Source organism: Equus przewalskii, chromosome 2, assembly GCF_037783145.1.
Source record: "Equus przewalskii isolate Varuska chromosome 2, EquPr2, whole genome shotgun sequence".
Lineage (NCBI taxonomy): Eukaryota > Metazoa > Chordata > Mammalia > Perissodactyla > Equidae > Equus > Equus przewalskii.
Window position 1 is genome coordinate 110105891 of NC_091832.1, and position 20213 is coordinate 110126103.

The 20213-nt window shown below is 36.2% G+C and overlaps 1 long non-coding RNA gene across 23 annotated transcripts in view; it reads right to left on the reverse strand.

The window, feature by feature from the left end:
* Nucleotides 1-20213, reverse strand: part of LOC139081836 (uncharacterized) — a 66986-nt gene that overhangs the window by 9601 nt on the left and 37172 nt on the right. For 4 of the 23 annotated variants that reach the window (XR_011537266.1, XR_011537267.1, XR_011537250.1 and 1 more), the window contains exons 6-8: nucleotides 16728-16817; nucleotides 10273-10389; nucleotides 6277-6352 (exon numbers count right to left, since the gene is read on the reverse strand). The exons of 1 other annotated variant lie outside the window; for it this stretch is intronic. This is a non-coding gene — a long non-coding RNA (uncharacterized lncRNA). Of the gene's footprint in view, nucleotides 1-975; nucleotides 1193-6276; nucleotides 6353-10272; nucleotides 10390-16727; nucleotides 16818-16855; nucleotides 16927-19064; nucleotides 19152-20213 lie in introns of all 23 variants that reach the window. 18 more of the 23 variants (XR_011537272.1, XR_011537253.1, XR_011537264.1 and 15 more) reach the window with 17 other exon arrangements.

Consider the following 20213-nt stretch of genomic DNA (forward strand, 5'->3'; position numbering starts at 1 on the left):
AATTTATTTCTCCAGTCTCCTATGGCTGAACATCTTGTTTCAACATCATTTTGCTATCAGAAATAATGATGCAATCAATGACGGTACAATAAAATAACCCTGCATATATTATTCTTTTGTATGTACAAATATATCTGTGAAATCAATTCCTTGAATGAAGATTGCCAGATCAAATGATTGTATAATGGCATCTTTGAAAAATATCATTACAAAATGATTTATTTGCAATCAATTACCTAATGTCTGTGTTGATTACTAGAATATCAGCTCTGTGACTTTGTCTTCTGTGATAAAAGTTAATGCTACTTCTAAGTATAATACACTGTTTTGTATCATCTCATTTTTGTTATTATTGAATAAATGAATTCTATGGACTTTATGAAATGCCACATTGCTTATTTAACAGCTGCCTCTATATCCTTAACCTACATACTCTCTCTTTGGGACACTTGGCACCATTAACACCTCTCTCCATTTTGAAACACTCTATACTACTTTTGGCTTCTATTGGCTTCCTATTCTGTCCTAGCTCACACCGTTATACCATTGGCTTATACCTCTCATACTATTGTCTACTCCTTTTCATTTTTTTGTTTAGTTTTGTTTTCTGGGCCCTGTTTAAATTCCTAAACATATCTGTTGGAGTGGCTCATGCACTCATCTATACTCCTTAACTAAGTAATCTCAGCTGATCCCTTGTTTTTACATACCATGCTGTAGCCTCCCAAATCGATATCTCCAGCACAGATCTTTAGATGCCCACATCAAACTGCCTTCTTGGATACCTGAGAACATCTCAGTTTTCAGTGCATTGTACCACCACCCACTCCATTACAAATGACAGAATCTACTGCTAATATGCATGTCCAGGCCAAAAGTCTCTCTTAGCTAGACTATTCACTAGGCTCTTAAATTTTCTCTAATCTTGTTCCCCTAAAATCTATTCTTCCCACAGCAGACAAAGTGATCACTTACCACTCTAACTTAGTTAATGTTACTTCTCTTCTTCGGGTCATGGAGTGGCTTCTCGTTGCCCTGGCTTTCCTTTCCCGCATCATCCACTATTCTTCCTGATGTTCATTCTCTAAGTTTCAGGCACAATGGCTATCTTTACATTTTATTACTCATTTGTCAAATGTTTGTTGGACATCTATCAATCACGTGCCAGTCTTTACCTTCCATGATGGGAAGACTGCAGACAACAACAACAACAAAAATGGGGGTGTGGTCAAAGGGTACAAACTTCCAGTTATAAAATAAATAAGTTCTGGGGATGTAATGTTCAGCATGGTGACAGTAGTTAACAATACTATATCATATATTTGAAAGCTGCTAAGAAAATAGATCTTAAAAGTTCTCCACAAAGAAAAAATTTTGTAAGTATACAGTGTTGGATGTTAACTAGACTTATTGTGGTGATCATTTCATAATATATACAAATATTAAATCATTATGTTATACACCTGAAACTAATATAACATTATATGTAAATTATATTTCAATAAAAAATCTTTTTTAAACAAAAATGGAAAAATCCTATTTTTATAATGCTTAATTTCTATTGGAGGAAAACAAGGAAATAAAACAAATATACAAATAAACACATAATACGGCAAGTGGTAGAAAGTACTCAGAATGATGGAAAAAACAAGTTGAGTCATAACACAAAGTGATGAGAGAGACAATATTTTCAATAGGGTTGCCAGTTCAAGCCACAGACATATCTGAGGAACAACAGCACAGGACAATGAAAGAAGAGCAGCTACAAAGGACCCGAGGCAGGAACATTCCTGATGCATTGAAAGAAGAGCATAAGCAGTGTGGCTGGAATTGCATTGGTGAGCGCGCAAGCAGAAGGAATCGAGGATAGATTGTCAGGAGGGGGAAGATCACGTGGAGCCTTGTCTGTTATGAAAGTTCTTTGGCTTTTATTGTGAGAGCAGAACCACAGAGACATGACATGACCTAACTTCAAGTTTGGAAAGATCACACTCAAGAGCGATATGAGAAATAGAGTGGGTGGACACGGAAACAAGGATAAAAGGAAGGAGACTCTTAGGAGGCTAATGCAAAAATCTAAGCAAAGATGATGTTGCCATAAACACAGGCTAAACAGTGCAGGCATTCAAAAGTTATCTGATTGGAAATGTATTTCAAACTGGATTTGCTGGTGGATTTCATGTCAGAGGTGAGATAGAGGCGTTGAAGATGGAAGGTGTTTTTTTATGTGTTTTTTGGACTGAGTAATTAGAAGATGCAGCAAAATTGACCAAATTTAGAAAAAGCAGATACTGGGGGGTGGAGTCTTTCCTTGTTCACAGGTCAGTTATCTGAGGAGGATCCAGAAGAGGGGAAAAAGAAGCAGCCAGTGACACTGGTCAGTGGAGAGTTAGAAAATACTTCAAGGACGGAGGTCAAATGCTGCCAATAGGCCAGGAACATGAGGAGGAAGGAATGACTATTGGATTAGGCAACATGGAGGCCTATGTTGACCTTGAGAACCAGAACTTTTGTGGAATTATGGGAATATAAGCCTGATTAAGGTGTGTTCAATATGCAATTAGAGGAATGCAAGTGAAGACAGGGAATACAGGCAACTCTTTCCAGGTTTGTATTATAAAGGGAAAACGTAGTATTTTCTAGAATGGTGTGAAGTCAAGAAAAAAAAATTTAATTGAGATGGGAATAATACAGGAAATTTGGATGTGGATGGGAATGATCCAGGAGAAATTGAAGTTTTAATAAATGATATGACATTGCAAGAGAGAGGTGGCAGCTGCAGGTAAGAATGGATGGGCTTCCAGTGCACAAATGCTTCAAGCAAGCAAAACAATCTGATGTTCTACTAGTTGTGTTTATTAGTTATAGAGAAATGTTGAAGACCCCAACTATAATTGTGGATGCTTAAATTTATCCTTTCAGTTCTTTGAGTTTTGCTTTGTGTATTTTGAAGTGTTGATTGAGTTTCCTGTTATATTTTATCACTGATTCCTAGTTTAATTCCGTTATGGTACGAGAACATAGTTTGTATTATTTCAAATGTGTCTCAAATTTGTTTCATGGCCCAAGATAAGTGTTCCCTAGGCAATTGAAAAGAACATGCATTCTGCTGCTGGTGAGTGGAGTGTTTTATAAATGTCAATTAGATCCAGTTGCTTGATAGTGTTTCTCTATTCCTCTATATCCTTTTTGATGTTTGGTCTACCATTTCTATCTATTAGGGAGAGGAAAATGTTGAAGACTTCAACTATAATTGTGGATTCATATATCTCTTTTTAGTTCTTTCAGTTTTTGCTTTGCACATTTTGAAGTTCTATTTTTAGGTGTATAAGAACTCTAGAGGAGAATAACTGTATTTACTCAAATATTTATCATTTCTGCTGCTCATCCTTGCTTCATCATGTTCCTAGTGTTCTAGGTTTGCTTCTGGCATCATTTCCTTTCTGTCTGAAGAACTTTCTTTAGCAACCATTTTAGAGGACATTTTCTGGCTATGAATTCTCTTGGTTTTTCTTCATCTGAGAATGTCTTTATTTCGATTTCACTTCTGAAGGATGTTTTCACTAGCTATAGAATTTAGCATTGACAGTGATTTTCTTTCAATACTTTAAATATGCTGTGCCAGTTCCTTCTCATACTCCATAGTTTCTGATGAGAAATCTATAATTGTTTGAATTATTGTTCCATTTAGGTAATACGTTATTTCTCTCTCTGCTGCCACTGCTGCTGCCAATACCATGGACCTGTCTATGGTCTGGGGCACAAGAGAACAGAAGAAAAGAAATCACAGAGGATTTTCCCCACTCATTCTGAGCTCTAGGAGTTCAGTTTCCTGCTCGTTCAGCCAGAAGTAGAAGGCTTCTCCTAGAGCTCTCTGTCTGTGTCATGATGCTCTATCCAGGTTTCCAGCTAAGTGAAGTTCATGTGGAGGGTGAGAAGGATTAGACAGGAAAATAAAAACCAAGCTCACGTAGGTTCAGTGGTACTTCAGATTTTGGTGTTCTTCTCTGGTCTGACAGTTCCTATTTACTTTTCAGTCCTCAAATACCATCCCCACGCATTCTGTCCAGATTTTACTGTTGAATTCCATGGGAGAGTCAGTACAGCACATGTGGACATCATGTCACCTGGACAGAACCCTATGGAAACTTCTTATGCTTTCATCTAGGATTAAGGAAATAAAGGATCTACAGAAATAATTTAAATGGAAAGTGGAGGCAAAGAAAAACGTGTCTTCTTGTTTCCAACTTATAGTTTTATTCTGCATTTCAGTTAATACACACAGAGTATTTCAATATACCAAATGTACCTATTTTCTATCTGCTGTCATACGCTATGCTTCTGCCATCTTGTACACAGGTATTTTATGTTTTGGACTAGCCTTTATCCTAACCAATAGACATCAATTTGAAACTCGATTCTGTTATCCAAACTACCCAGCAAACTCTGGGAATGACTTCACCAGTGTGTCTTTGCTTTCTATATCCAAAGCCATTGTACAAATATTTGAATTTATAAAGACACGATGGATAAACATGTTGGGATATGACCATATGTCTGAGGCAATTCATTAAGAGTATTAGGTCTGCATAAAAATGCTTCCCAGTCAAATAACTGAAAAAGGATATGGCAACAAAACCCTGCAATGGTGTTTTCCTATACCGGCTAATACTGAAATCCTAGTTCCTATATCTGTCATAGGGTTACTCATGCAATAGTGTCATTTTCTGTGAAAATCCCATACACAATCACTCAGGAATATTTGCAGTCAACACACTATGAAGTTCTGGACAATTTGGAATAACTGTCCTATAATATTGGTGAATGTTAACATTTCCCTTATATTAGGCACAGGACATTTTTACAAGCAAAATTACAGTCATTTGAATGGCTGATCCTTTCAGGAAACAAAATAACCTGTGTCACAATATTTTCACAGTTGGAAACCAAAGTATACATTTTATGATTTGCAGTGTAATGAAAATCATGTTATCATCCACCCGAACTATTTACAATTTTTATCCATAAAATGAAAGCCTGGAACTTTAAGTCTAACAGTGAGTAAGGGAGAATACTTTGTACTTTTAATGAAATTTCTGAGTCAATCAGTGGAAGGATAAGCAAGATGTTCTACCCCTGGCAAACTGTGAGTTTATGTAACCTTGTGGGAAAACCAGCATTAACGGTTGAGAGTTCTCCATGCATTAGGGCTCTCTTCATTTGCTAAGACATGATAATCAGCTCTGCCAGGCTGTGTGGGGTCTGTCTCTGCCAACTCATGAGTCTATTTTTCAAAAACTTCCATAAACAGACAGCAGTATAAGCTGCTTCTGTCTTCAGAGACTTCTGTCAATAACTTAGAAGCTCTCTTGTTTGGAACGAGAAAATTAAACAGAAGCCAAATTGAAAATGTCAGTCCTTACCAGGAAAATAACATTTAGGTCATATTCAACTCTAAATGATCTTAACGTCATAAGAAAAAAAAAACATTGTAATTTCTGACCCAAAATATTTGAATATCTAAAACATACATCAGTGAGGCATATTCTTCTGAGCTCTCTAAATTCTGCGAGAAAGTAGCATATTATTCTCTTGCTTCACCAAAATACTCTTATGAGTACCCTGGCTGTTTCTTTTTAAAGTTTACACTTCCATTTTTTTCACTTGGGTTCCTTAAGTCTAGACTTCTTTTAGACTGATGTTTAGGGCAGAATAAAGTTCATTTTCAACATGAAGAGGTAGAGATCCATGCTCTTTTTTTCTCTTGTTTTTAATTTAGGCTGTTACTGCAAGGTCATTACTACACTAGACTCACAATATGGTAGACTGCAAAAATTGCCTCAAATCCATCCTTTCTTTGTGGCCATATCCTCTGTTAGTGCATCATTTGGCCATATGACTTCCTTTGACCAATGGGACGTTAGCAAAACTGACACACTGGGCTTGTTTACTGGTTGCTTTAGGAAATGCAGTAGACTTGGAAAAGCATCTTCCAGATCCTCCTTTGAGGAAGGACCTGCTGTCCAGCTTCAGGGAATGCAGTTAGCAGACAACCGACCGCTCTCAGCTCCTTCCGGGTCTGCCTCAGAGACTCATGTCGCTGGAGCTGAAGCCTGTCAAGAGTCACTACTCACTCAAGAGCTCCCTGATGGACTGGAACAAGGATTTGCTGGAGCTATTTCACAATTTGACTTCTCCCTCTTCCCAAATATGTTTCTTTTTTCTTCTTTTTATAGATCTTGCTCACAAATAAATATCTTGCACCCCACAGCTTACCTCCAGATTTGATTCTGGGAAACTCAACCTGAGACAGAGAACTCCATCACCATGTGAACGAGCCTGGGTTATTCTGCTGGAAGAAGAGAGAATATGTGGAGAATAGATGAGCTATCCTAGCTGAGGCCCCAGTGGACCAACCAACCCTAGCAACTGGTTAACTGCTTAAAGACATGTGGGTGAGTCCTGCTTCTATGAGCAGAAGAATCACCCAGCTGAGCCCAACCTAAACTGCTAACCTATAGTTTGTGATGTGATTAACAGCTGCTGTTGTAAAACAGTTTTGTGGTGGTTTAGCACAGAGGACAGTTAACACGAAAAATCTGACACAAAATCGAACAGCTTCTGCAAAAAACCTTAAAACATGCAGCATTGATTTATTGATGTGGGTTAAAATTGAACTAGCAAAAGGACCAACAGCTTGGAGTAAAAAGTTGAGTTACTCCAAACCTGAAGAGGTCTCTGGACCCCCAACTGTCTACAAGCACAAAGCACATTGGCAGGGCTATTTAGCTGCAAATATGGACCATTTCTTAGAGAAAATAAAGGAAGTCCTGGAAAAAAGAGTCAATAAATTAGAGAGCAGAGCCAAGAGTCTCAAGGAATGTTGAATGGAGGAGGAATTCCCTGACAGCATCAGAGAACACAATGACAGAGGAGTCACTTCCAGGAGCAAAATCCAGGCTTAAGGAAGGTATATTCTTTGTCACTAGAGAAAGTACTCTGTGTCACATTGCAATATGTGCCCTGGATTTCAGAATGCTAAGCAGCAGCAGCTATTACGGGAATAGAAGTGACCAATGCAGGTAAGCCCCTGTCTCAACATTGTATGTTGGGTGAGTCAGAGGCAGAAAACACTTTTTTAGATCATTAATTTTTAGATCAAGAGTAGCTGTCTTCAAGGAGTTGCCCCCATATATGACTAAAGCTCATGAAAGTCTGGACTTCAAAGTTGACACCACGATTTTATGAGATCTTTGGAGGTCCTAGGATGGCATTGAGGATATTTTTATTTGGAAAGATTGGGAATGATTTGCAGCCAGAGGGAGGACTGTAGTTTGTTGTAAAAATGGCTATAAAACTTTCCTCTCCCTAGTTCCCTGCCCTTCAGTAAGGATTTCTCACAATGACTTTAAGATTGGCCGCGTTACTTGCTTTGCCAATGAGGCAGTAAGCAAATGTAACACAAGCAGAAGCTTAACAACGCCGTTGCCTTAGGGTAGGTTTGCTTGTTGATCTTGGGAAACATGGCACTATGCGAACAAGCTAGGCTTCTGGCCCATGAGGATACATCTCATGGAAGAGAGATGAGCCTAAATGGCTAGGGTTTCCCTAGAAAAACCGGTGCCCTGGTCCCCAGCTGACTGGCAGCTGGCAGCCGACACACAGTGAATCAGCTGAGAGAGTAGAAGCACTGTCCAGCTCTGCCAACCTAAATTTCCAACCCACAAACTCTGGGACCAAATAAGTTTTTAAAACCACTAGGTTTGGGGGCAGTTAATTACACAGCAAAAGTTAACTAAAACAATCAAATGTAAAAGATACCCTAAATGAATAATTTCATGAACATTAAGCCATAATCTAACATAAAATGGACTTTTAAATTCAGTAATGCTACACAATCCTCAGGCTGCTGTATGCATTAGAGACTATAATATATCATATTTAATTCCTTCTATCTACTTCATCAAAGTTTAGTTTTTACTTGTGACAACAAGCATATGCAAAATATTATATCACACTCAAAGTTTAATTCATGAAAATAAACAAAATTTAAGTAATATTTATTTACTTCAATTAATTATCCATGATCACTTTATTAGCTCCTGGACATATGAGTTGATCATTTTTGACAAATTTATACTTTAAATATATAAATTATTAAACTATCAAGTCTTAAGTAACCTTGTAATTCTCATTTTGAGGTAGTGTATTCTATTTTATTATTTTTAATCAGCAGTGTCTAATTTTGAATATGAATAAATCCTTAAATATACATGGACTGTTTAAAAAAGTCAAAAAAAATCTCATCAAACTATCGTATCTGTTGAGAATAGAGAACCTGAGAAGGCAGTTGAAACTATGCTCAGTTTTACGGTCCCTTTATGTGCCAGCAACAGCTGGGCAATCAACTTTCAGTCATAGCTATCGCAGCAGCCTGCCCAGGCCAAGTCAATAATTATAGAATCCAATGGTACATCAGCTTCCTTCCAAGATTCAATTTGGCAAACAGTGCTTTGAAAAATAAGATCATCATAAAATATTACAACTCCTGAACCTAATATCCTGCTAGTGTTTCTGACCTAGTTAGGTGGGATAAATTGAAATCCTTTCATTAATATGTTAAGAGAATCATTTTAAAATTGAATTTTCATAGTAATCCCCTTTAAATGGCTTATAAAGAACTATAGTACATTACTGAGTTTCTTATGCTAATTTTGAACAGATAATATCTTTTCTGTCTCAAGACCTTAAAATATCAATGCAAGGTTCTGTGTTAGTCAATTTTTTGGCAACAAAATAATTTTTAATCTGATTATTCTTGGTTAAACATTATCTAAATCTCTTGTTTAATTTGTGAAGACTAAGTTTTAGTAGAATGTTTCATAGATTTCCTATAATTGTAGGAAGTGAATGTGATCATCTTTCATAAATATTGCCTAGGTAGTATCATATCTAAGTATGTGCTTTGTAAATACTAGTAGGTTAAAAAAATCGATGGGCAGTTTATTAAAAATTCAGATGCCCAAAGAATCGTGTTGGTAACAGTATACGGCTAAGTAAAAGCTAGGTGCTCCGGGACTTGTGAACCATCATTCTAAAGGGATTCATTGACGATGAAATCATTTAAGTGAGCATATTAGACACTACTAAAAAACAGTGGTCCTTTTCCATATAACAGCAAAATGAAGCATTTCGAAATAACATTTTCTCTATGGCTATCTAGAGAGATAATCTTTTTTAGTCCTTAAAGAAATGGTAAGAATTGAGTTACCATAAACATAAGAAGTCTCAGAGATACTCTTTCAAAATACAAATTTCTATTCTACTTCTCCTTCCTTATACGAATCAGAATTTCACGAAGTATGAGTAGGAATGTGAATTTTTAGCAAGCCCAAAGTTGACTGAGTGTTTCTCAAAGAAGGTCTCTAAAATAGAGCAGTCACAGTTATGCACCACATAACGACGGATCCCATGTACGACGGCGGTCCCGTAATATTAGTACCTAGGTGTACAGTAGGCTATACCACGCAGATTTGTGTAAGTGCACGATGTTCGCATGATGACAAAATCGCTTAACCTGATGCATTTCTCAGAACATATCCCCATCATTAAGCAATGCATGACTGTACTAACAAAACATTTTTATGTTGATACACTAACTATTGCTTACTAAGTCTCCACCTTTGTCAGGCATTTTATGCAAGTGCCTCTCAATCTCATTTATTTTACTGCTCAAAACAATCACATGAGGCAGATAATCTAATACCTATGTTACAGGTACGGAAACCGTAATGAAAAAGGATAAAGTCACAAACATTAAGGAATAAAGCCAGGCTGCAGCTCAGGTTTGTTTGACTTCAAAGGTGATGATAACAATTTCTCATCTAAATACCCTAACATTTTGTTTTGATTCTTCAGGTCTTAAGCTGAATTGAGTAACAAAATTCAGTAAATTAAAGCTACTATAAACGTTGTCATTGGGTGTAGATGTTCAGAAACAGATTATATGATGAACAGACATTGAAAATAGAGAGAATTACTAGGAGAAACTTAGTGATATTTGAATTTAAATGGGTGTATTTCTTTAAAGCTAGCTTTAAATTATTACCCTTCTATATTCCAAATTCAAGAAAAGCTGTGAAAAATAGCTTAAAAAATAAATATATATATATATATATATGGCATTAAAGGGTTATAAGGTAAGCGAAAGACACATAGATTGGAGTAGGTAAGATTCTTATAAGAACAAAACGTTTTTGAAGTAGTCATTACCTTGTTGATGAATGTGCTTTCTTTCCACCTCTCTTTTTCTTGAGATGTCTTTGCCTGGTTTCGGCATCAGCATAATATTGGCTCTGTAGAATTATTTGCAAAGTGTTTCTTCCTCTTCTAGTTTTTTGGAAAGGTTTGTGAAAGGTTGTTGTTAATTCTTCTTTAAATATTTATAAAATTCACATTGAAGCCATTTGGTCCTGGGCTACTCTTTTTTTGAAATTTCTTTTTTTTTTATTACTAATTCAATCTCTTTTGTTGTTATAGGTCTGTTCATATTTTCAATTTCTTCTTGAGTCAGTTTTAGTAGTTTGTGTCTTAATAGGTATTTATCCATTTCATTAAGGCTAATTTTTACATTAACTTATTCATGACGTTCCCTCACAATTATTTTTATCTTTCTATATGATCTGTAGTAATGTTCTCTCTTTCAACCTTGATTTTAGTAACTTGATTCTTCTCTATTTTTCCTCTTGGCCAGTCTAGCAAAAAGTTTGTCAATTGTGTCAAACTTTTCAAGGAACCAAGTTTTGGTTTCATTGGGTTTCTCTGTTGTTTTCCTACTCTCAATTTCATTTATTTCTGTTCTAATCTTTATTACTTCCTTCTTTCTGCTTGCTTTGATTTTAGTTTCCTCTTTTTTCCCTAGTTTCTCAAAGTGGAAACTTAGGTTGTTGATTTGATTTTTTTTTTTCCTTTTCTAAAATAGACGTTTACAGGTAATATGTGTTTAAAGCCGCACCCCAAAAGTTTTGGCACGTTGCGTTTCATTTTCATTTGTCTCTAAGTATTATTTAAATTCTCTTGTGACTTCTTCTTTGATGCATTGGTTATTTAGGAGTGGATTAAGTTTTATTTCCCCTAATTTTTAATTTCCCAAATTTCTTTCTATTATTATTCACTGATTTCATTCTACTGTGGTTGGACAACATACTTTGTATGATTTAATTGCTTTTAAAAATACTGAGGTTTGTTTTATAGTCTAGCATATGGTCTATCCTGGAAATATTCCATATGTTCTTGAGAAGAATGTACATTTTGCTGTTATGAGTAGTGTGTTCTATAGTTGTATGGCCAATTGGTTTATAGTATTGTTCGAGTCCTCTATTTCCCTATTGATCTTCTGACTAGTTGCTTGAATCATTATGGAAAGTGGGGGATTCAATTCTTCAATTATTATTGTTGTACTGTCTATTTTTGCATTATATTAATTTTTGCTTCATATATTTGTTGTGCATATATATTTATAAATTTATGTCTTCCTAACACATTAACACTTTGATCATTATAAAATGTCCTTTTGTTTCTAGTTATAATTTTTGTACTAGTTTGTTTTGTCTGATATTAGTATATCCAATCCAGCTCTCTTTTGATTCCTGTTTGTATGTATATCTTTCTGTTCCATTCCAACAGAATCAATCCATTGTCTTTCCATTCTTTTCCCATTTACTTCAATCAATTTGTCTTTGATTCTAAAGTTTATCTCTTGTAGACAGCACATAGTTGAATCACATTGTTTTAACGCATTCTGTCAATCTCCCTCTTTTGAATGGAATATCTAATGCACAATTTACATTGAGAATAATTATCGGTATGGTAAGAGTTATGTTTGCCATTTTGCAATTTGTTTTCTACTTGTCTTACTTTTTGGTCCCTCTATTTTTCTACTACTGCCTTCTTTTGTGTTAGATATCTTCTAGAGTACCTTTTGAATTTCTTTGTTTGTTCTCCCTGAATAAAAGCTCACCAGATTGTTGTAAACCTTTGGTTAATTTACAGAGTTCTGAAAAAGTTGACTTTGACTTTTTTTGCCAGTGTTCTCACTCCTTTCATGGAAGTTAGGCTTTTTGGAGGTTCTTAGTCTGCTATTCTCTCTGATGTCATCCTTACGGACCATTTTTGATTGATATATTAGAAGTATCTTAATGACTAACAAGATAACACTTTGATATTTCTATCTAACTACTAATTTAAAAGAACATAAAGGTGAATCTACACATGTTATTAATTTATCGGTTTCTGTCACCTTAGCTATCAAATTCACGTTTTTAAAAAGGCTTCTTTAGTAATATGGGTTTATGAATTCCCAAGGCAAAATCATCTAGGTCTAAAAAGTAATTACTCTAATTATAAACAGTAGCACTCTTCTGTTACATATCTGATTTTTATATCAATTTCAAACTAGATTATTTTCTATTCACTAAATTAAATCTAAAATTACCCAGAGAATACTACAACTTCTCTGTCTCAAAATGTATCAAAGAAAATTGGAGAAACATTTTTAATGGTTTTAAGATATCTAACTTCATACAGAAACAAGTCTTAAATGAAAACAAACGGTATATATGATATTTCGGCAGCTCATCACCTTACTGCAGCATGAGCACACATGGATGAAATGAATTTGTAAAGTCAACTAATAGAAACTTCTATTATCTCATTAACTGATGGTAATCCAAACCTCATTTCGATGCTTACAAGTATTAATAAAAAACAATTCCTGAGACAGTTTGTTCCATCTTTAGAAAACTCTAATTACTATAATTTCTTCTTACCTAAATGAAGTTATTTCTTTGGAATTCATACTTTAGTTCCTGTCTGAATTTTGGAATAAAACAGAACAAATCTGTTACTCTTCCTGCATAAAAGAATCTCATATGATGAATATAGTGAAAATATTGCTCTCTCAAGTGAATGAACTAATATATAATATAATGTCAAGAACTGTAAAGTCTTCCTTTCATATGTTCCTACTGAGCTCTTAGAAGACAGCAGAATCAGTACTGAAGATATGTTCTGAAAAACCACTGGAGATTGTGAGGTCCAGATGTCTGTACATCCCTTGCTATTCCTCCCAACAAAAGTGGTTAATTCCTCTTGAATTTGGCTATCATCGGTGATTTTCTTTAGTATATACTACAGAGAAGTGACATTCTGGAACTTCTGAGAATATATCCTAATAAACCTCACAGTTTCTATTTAATCCCCTTGGAATGCTCTTTCTCAGGATGTTCCTTCTTGGAATCTTCCCTCCCAAAACTTAGCTGCCACGCTGTAGAGACCCAAGCCACATGAAGAAACCATGTGTAGGTGCTCCTTTCTAAAACTCCAGCTGAACTTCAGGCTTATATCCAGCATTGATTGCCAGCCATGTCTGTGAAATTGAGACAACTTGGAAATCCAGCCTGGCTGGGATGGTAAATGACTGCAGACTCAGTGCCATCCTATGTACTCATATAAGGCACTTGAGGCAAGAATCTCTAGCTGAAACTCAACCCCCACGATTGTGAAAGATAGTGACAAACTGTTTTAAGCCATTAAGTTTGGAGTATTTTTTTTCTTCAGGAAGAAATAATAGGAACAGAGAAATGGTTCCTTGTTCTGAATAGAATTTTTATATTAATGTGGGCTCTTTGTACTACTTTATGCATCACACTGCTGGCTAATTTAAACTATATATTTAAATTTCTAAATGAAAATTTTAACTATACCACTAAACTAAGTCTTACAAATTTTTTCATTTAAAAAAGTTACCACTTCCTAAAGTTACATCTTATTTATTAAATCAGTATTTGCAGAGGGATTACAAATAATTTGCTTATTTTGAATAAAAAATAAATTCATATTTGATGCAAATTATTAATCAGTATTTAATGTTTGGCTTTAAAACCTTCTATTTAGAGCCTCGAATATTAAATGTGAGAATTGAGGATTATTTTTTACACTTTATATTGGAGAAAATGGTAAGTATTAATGGATGTTAATACATATGCTACTCAGTTATTTGTAATAACTGAGTGGAAACAAATCATGGCTACTGATGGAACTGTTTTGGTCACTAATATAGATGCCGAGTTATTTGCACTAACTGAGTAACATATGACAATGTCTTATGAAGTATGTTTAGAGACTGTTCAAACAATAGAAAAGATCTATGGCAAAATTACTATTATCTCTCAAATACTAGAGAATAATTAATTGCTTTTATCCTTTTCTTATTTCCCCTGACCATTTTGACTTTAATATCAAAATTCTCCTTTGGTCTCCAGAATATATTAGCCACTATTTTTCACATGAGGATAACAAAGAAAACTAATTTGATGACAGGATAAGGACCAGAAGAAACTAGAATTCCACCAAGTTATTGTATATTTAATGTATTATAACCACCTTTATAAGGTGCATGGAACAGATTCTTATAACATTTCTATGTCCATTTCAAGTTGAAAAAGAGTGTTATCTTTAAAAATAGCAATTTGCAAAACATATTATCTCAGAATTTTTTATCTACTTAAGATTTGCTTATGTTTTGTCTATTCATATATTTTATGTGAAATTTGATAATTTTATTTTAAAAAGTAATTTTCTAAACTTAAGTAAAAGCAAACATCAATTGTTTCAAATACCAAAATGCCATTATTATTGACATCTTGAGGGTCTTTTTCCCCCCTTTCCTAATGACCATAACTGACTGAGTTTGGGCAACATTTAGATTGGGAAAGGGACACTAACATGACATACTGAGTAAGCCTTTTGGGCCAAGTCAATGTCCTGTTGTTGTAGACTCCACATCTGAAGCTACAGTTGGAATATATTTGTTATATGCTTGTATATCCCTGTCCCTTAAATGCAAGAGGCAGGTCTACAGATTGGAAAGAGCTGCAGGTAGAGAGGTGCTAGTACCTTTGGGTCCACGTAATTTTAAGATTCCTTAGAGCTAGAAGTCTCTGTTAAGTGATGACGTGATGTTTGGAGCCTCTGGGAAAGGGAGGCAGCTACACCCAGAAGAACCCCTTGGGGTTTTATACTTATCATCTCCCAGAAACGGCTACCAGGAAAACCCATCTAAAGAGCAGACTGCTACTGGACTCTTACTGAAACTTAATGCCTCATCCAAGGAAACCATGTGATTCTCCCACCTGATGTTCCCATTTTGGGGGTGGGTCAACTCAGACTCAAGAACTAACAAGATTGGAAGTGCCCCCAAAGTCTCACTTATCAAATGGAAATAGTACATTTAAGAGCTGACATATCCCCCATAGCACCTAGGATTTAGATAAAAACATTGAATCTATCTTTTTGAAAGAAACTTTATTCTCACTCTGCTATCTGGAACAACACTGCTGACTCACTGGAGCCCTTGATTCATGGTTTTCCCTAAATAGCTGGGCCTGGTTTACTGGTGGTTCAGCTAACCTGGAAATCAATGGTGTCCACTGGGCCACTATGGCTGATCAGCTTGAGTAGCAGTAATCCAGAACTGAAAGTAGATGTGACGGTTACAGTAAGTGGGCAGAAATCAAGGCCATTCTCATAGCTCTGAGCAATACTCCCCTTGATGAACCTTGTTATGTTTTTATTGGCTCTTGGACTGCTGCCAATGGCCTAGCTATTTGGACTGCCACTTGGAAAACTACAGACTGGGAGATTAGAGGTAATCTATCAGGGCTGTGGACTGTGGAAACAAATCATAGCTGCAATCAAACTGTTTGGGTCACTAATAAAGATGCCAAGAATAAGGGCAATTCTCTCATGAGAGAACTGGATCACCATGATTGCTCTCTAGATCTATAATCAGACCAGATATAACAACACATCCACCAATCAAAACTCTAGGCACCAAGTAAAGACTCTATTCTGATGCAGAAGCTCCCACTGCATGCCAGACTTCTCATTCCTGTCAAAATCTAACTCATTTGCCTCTAGGTGAAGGGGACCACATTGCGTGGCCCCCTTGCCCTTTTCCTGCTCCCAGCAGTCTGACTACTTCACACTTCTTACCCCCATTGGTGGTACCTCACTGTTTTTGACACATTTCTAGTTACACTGTTGCTGTTCCAGCTCAAACAACTGACTGCAGTCCCACGCTGTGGCCCTAAAAGCTAATCTGTGTTATGTGTTTGGCTATCGAGACAATTTGTAACTCTGACAATGGTGCATCTTTTATTGAAAAAGCTATTGAAAAATGGACTCATGATAAATGTTTTCAATGTACTTTCCATGCTAGCTACCATCCAGTCATCTGATATTGTTGAGCATGGGAACAGCTTCCTCAAAAATTGACTTAAAACGTCACTGACATCCTCCCTCGTCTCCTCCTGGTCCATACTCCTCAAAAAGGCAGTTTAGTCATTGAATGTAGTTGTCTCCAGAAAAGAATTACCTCCTCTGTGCCACTTCCTGAGTAATGATCAGGATGAAAGTGATAAAGAGTTACATAAGCCTCTATAGAAAATTCTGGATTCTTCCTCGACATTCCTTGGCATGTTTTTTTTTTTTCCTTAATGGGCCGGCCTGATTGGCATGCTTTCTGAATAACTATCTTTCCAAACAGGGGCCTAGAGGATTCAAACAATCTCATTCAACTGCTTGGATTATTTTGTTGGGTTGACATGTTCCTGGGTAACAACGAAAATGACCACTTGGTGGAAAACATTGCTGACTGTCCCACCTACCGTGGTTCAAGTGGGGTGAAGTAGGGGACATGTGGGTCTCCATAAGTCTTATAATAATATCATTGCTCCTCGTGCATCTGACGTTTTTTTCTGCAAGTAGAGGAAGAGTGGAAAAATGGTGAACTTACAGTTATTGGAAGGGGGCTCTGATTTACAGTAGTAAGAGGGCGTAACCTCGTCATGACTTGGTGGGAAGAACCTAGACACCAGAAGATACAAGGAGGATGAACATTAATGATCTCTGTCTTTCAGTGTCACCCCAAGAAGCTTCTTCAGGAAGGAAAAAATCCACAGTGAGCTCCCCAAAACTACTGCAAACAGTTTAAATTTAACTGACACTCAGGTTTGCCATTATCCCCTCCCCAAACAACTTCCTCCAAAAATAAGAACTGTGTTCAATTATTTGAACTATCTGGTAACCTAAGATCTACCAACTAGTCAGAAGGCCAGTTGGAAGCGCGGTCAACTCATGCCCCTAACTCTTATAGATCTTATTTTGGGAGGCCCCAACAATTGTAAGCAACATTTTGTCTCCAGGATCACTAACAACTCCCAAGTCATTATAATTCTTTTGTAGAAGCAAAGCCTTAATGAACCTCCTTCACAGAAACATGATGACCTGTATTATAGGGGTTGTCATAAAACAGCTTAAAGTGTTTAAGCAAGTATCACCAGTAGATGAACGAGATGTTATGTGTAGCACCCTGATGACTGCAGCAGTATCTCCAAACTGAGAGTGCCCTTGGTTAACTGAAGAGATTTCTGGAAGAATAACATTATGTGGATAGTGATCCCTATGTTGAGAGTCATAAAATTAGAAAAGCTAGTATGAAATATGTCCCAGACTTTAGCTGATTAATGACATCTTTTCAGCCTATGAGGCATTCAAATGAGCCTCAAGTCACTGGTCAGGGTTATTATGAATAACGCAATTGCCCTAAATATCCTCCTTGAAAGCCAATATAAGGTCTGTATAAAGCCTAATACACCTTGCTGTCCCTGTGTTAATGCCTTAGTCCATGTGAAAAAGCCAATTCAAACCTATGGAGAAAGACATCTGGATTTCTAAGGTATACACTGATTGTTTATGAGGTTTGTTAAGCTGGTTGGGTCTGGAATCTTGTTGCTATAGTTGAGTTCAATAACATACATTGGTCTTATTCTGCTTCTTAGAGTCTTATTGAGGGTTATTTTAATTAACTATTTTATGAGACCAGTTGAACAGTTTGGTCCCAGCCTTGGTTGATCAGATTCATCAAAGAAGCTCACCAAATTGTGTACTCATGGAAAAATTCACCAGAAGCCAAAACAAGTGTAGAAACTAGTGGTCAATATTGTTGAGAGACAATTCTCCGTAAGTATCGCATATTTCTGGATATCTTACCATAAGACACACTCGTTGTCCTTTCCTTATAAATAGCCTTGGAAGATAAAGATCGTGTCTTCCTCTGAATCACAGCGAAAGTTTGTTCACTGCCTAGTTTAATGAAAATAATGTCTCTCACTGAAGCAGAGGTCAGGGAGACCTAGCCTCTTATAAGATTCAGGGTCCCCACGCTCGGGCTTCTTTTCCTGTAATACACCCCACTGCACATGCTGCTATCACCTGTACCTCTTCACCTCACTATGTGGGAACTGGAGTTCGCAGTGCTGGCACACATGCTGAAACTCTGGCTACTCTTGCTGTTGTCAGTAAAATGCCATATCCCCTATTTCTGAGCCATGAGTCTTATGTCTTCTTCTAAGATCCCTGAACTGTAGCCGCTTAATATTTTAGTTTGCAAAGAGGATAAAATCTCAGACTTTATGCAGTTCTTGCCAATTCCTATTTGAGACAGCACAGTATAACAAACTAGATGGTTGTCTCAAGAAAAAGCACTTGTGCAATTATTTCAGTTGTGAGTTGAATTAATACCTTTTCGTCATGAAACATCAATTTTTTAACTGAAAACACAACTGATAGGTGAACAATACTTAAACAGATTTGGACATTTGGAAAACATTTTCTCAAAAATGAATGAAGTTAGTCACTCACTTTAAGAATAACAACAATCAATATCTGTTTCCACAGTAAAATTTGAACTTTCAAGAGAAAACTAGAATTTTGGAATACATATATCCACTACCATGAGCTTGATGGCTTCCCAATACTGAATAATTCTTTTGAAGAAATCTGGCACCATATTAACAAATGTTGTGAATGGATATGGTTTCATCCTACTGTGGAATACTAATCAGCAATAAAATGAATGAAATAGACATAACAACATGTAGGAATCTCAAAATCTTACATTGTTAAAAAACGCAGAAACAAAAGGTTATGTTATTCTTAATTACCTTCATATGAAAGCCTAGGAAAATAAATTATATAGTGACAGAAAGGTCAGCGGTTGTCTGGATCCAGTTGTTCTGAGAAGCGATCAACTGAAAAGAGGCGTGAGGAATCTGTTAGGGCGATGATATTGTTCTGTATTTATAATGGTGGTGTTTACATGACTGTATACAATTACCAAAATTTATCAAAATTTATCCTTTAAACTGATGACCTTCTTAATTTAAATTATATTTCAGCAAAGCTGGAAAAAAATATTAAGCATTTCTCTAAAACATGGTTTTTCATTGTAACGAAAAGTCTATCACAGAGATTACCAAGATTTGCGTAAACATGCCCCTGTTCCCTCACAGCTACTAAACTTCTAGATCTTTCAGGAACTGCCATAAATGTCATTTCCTAAGAAAAGTGTTCTATAAATAGCTTCATGGCCAACTTGGATAGCCTTTTGCAATTATTTAATAACATATTGCTCTTTCTTTAATATGTTTAATATGACTTTTTAAAAAATTTATATTTACATTTTATATTTATTTTTGTGTTTAATGTGTAGCTATTCCTGTTAGTTTGTAAAGCCCATGAGAACAGGGCCCATAAAGATAAATTTTATCTTTAGAGGCCTAACATTGTTTCTGGATTCTTGGTTCTCCAAGCAACAGTCAAAACTCAAACCTAAAGCAAGGACCTCCTGGCTTCTCGTTCCTTCTAAACTCCACAAGTGTGAACAGCACATATCGTCTCTGTTTACTGTGGAGGCTTTTTCTGCTAAAAGTAAGACTGTTTACTGGGGAAATTACTTCAAGACCGCTACACCAAAGGTGGAATACCATGAGAGAAGATGACAATAAGGATCCTAGAGCTTCCAAAGCTTGACTGTAGGGGAGTCACCATAGAAACCTGTACAGAGAGTTCAGTTTTGTGTAGATGGAGAGCCAAGCAAAGACAAACTGCTCTATTTTTTTCTCCTCAAATAGTTTTATTTCCCCAAAAAGAAGATTTCACTTACCTTGCTGCCAAGCTATATGTCTCACCCCTGCAAGCAGAGATTACATCCAAATCTAAACTAAAGACTAATATTCCATTTTACTTAATTTTCCTGCTTATCTTATGGATGCTTTTCAGGGCTGGTCTCCTTTGTGGTTTCTATGCTTTTT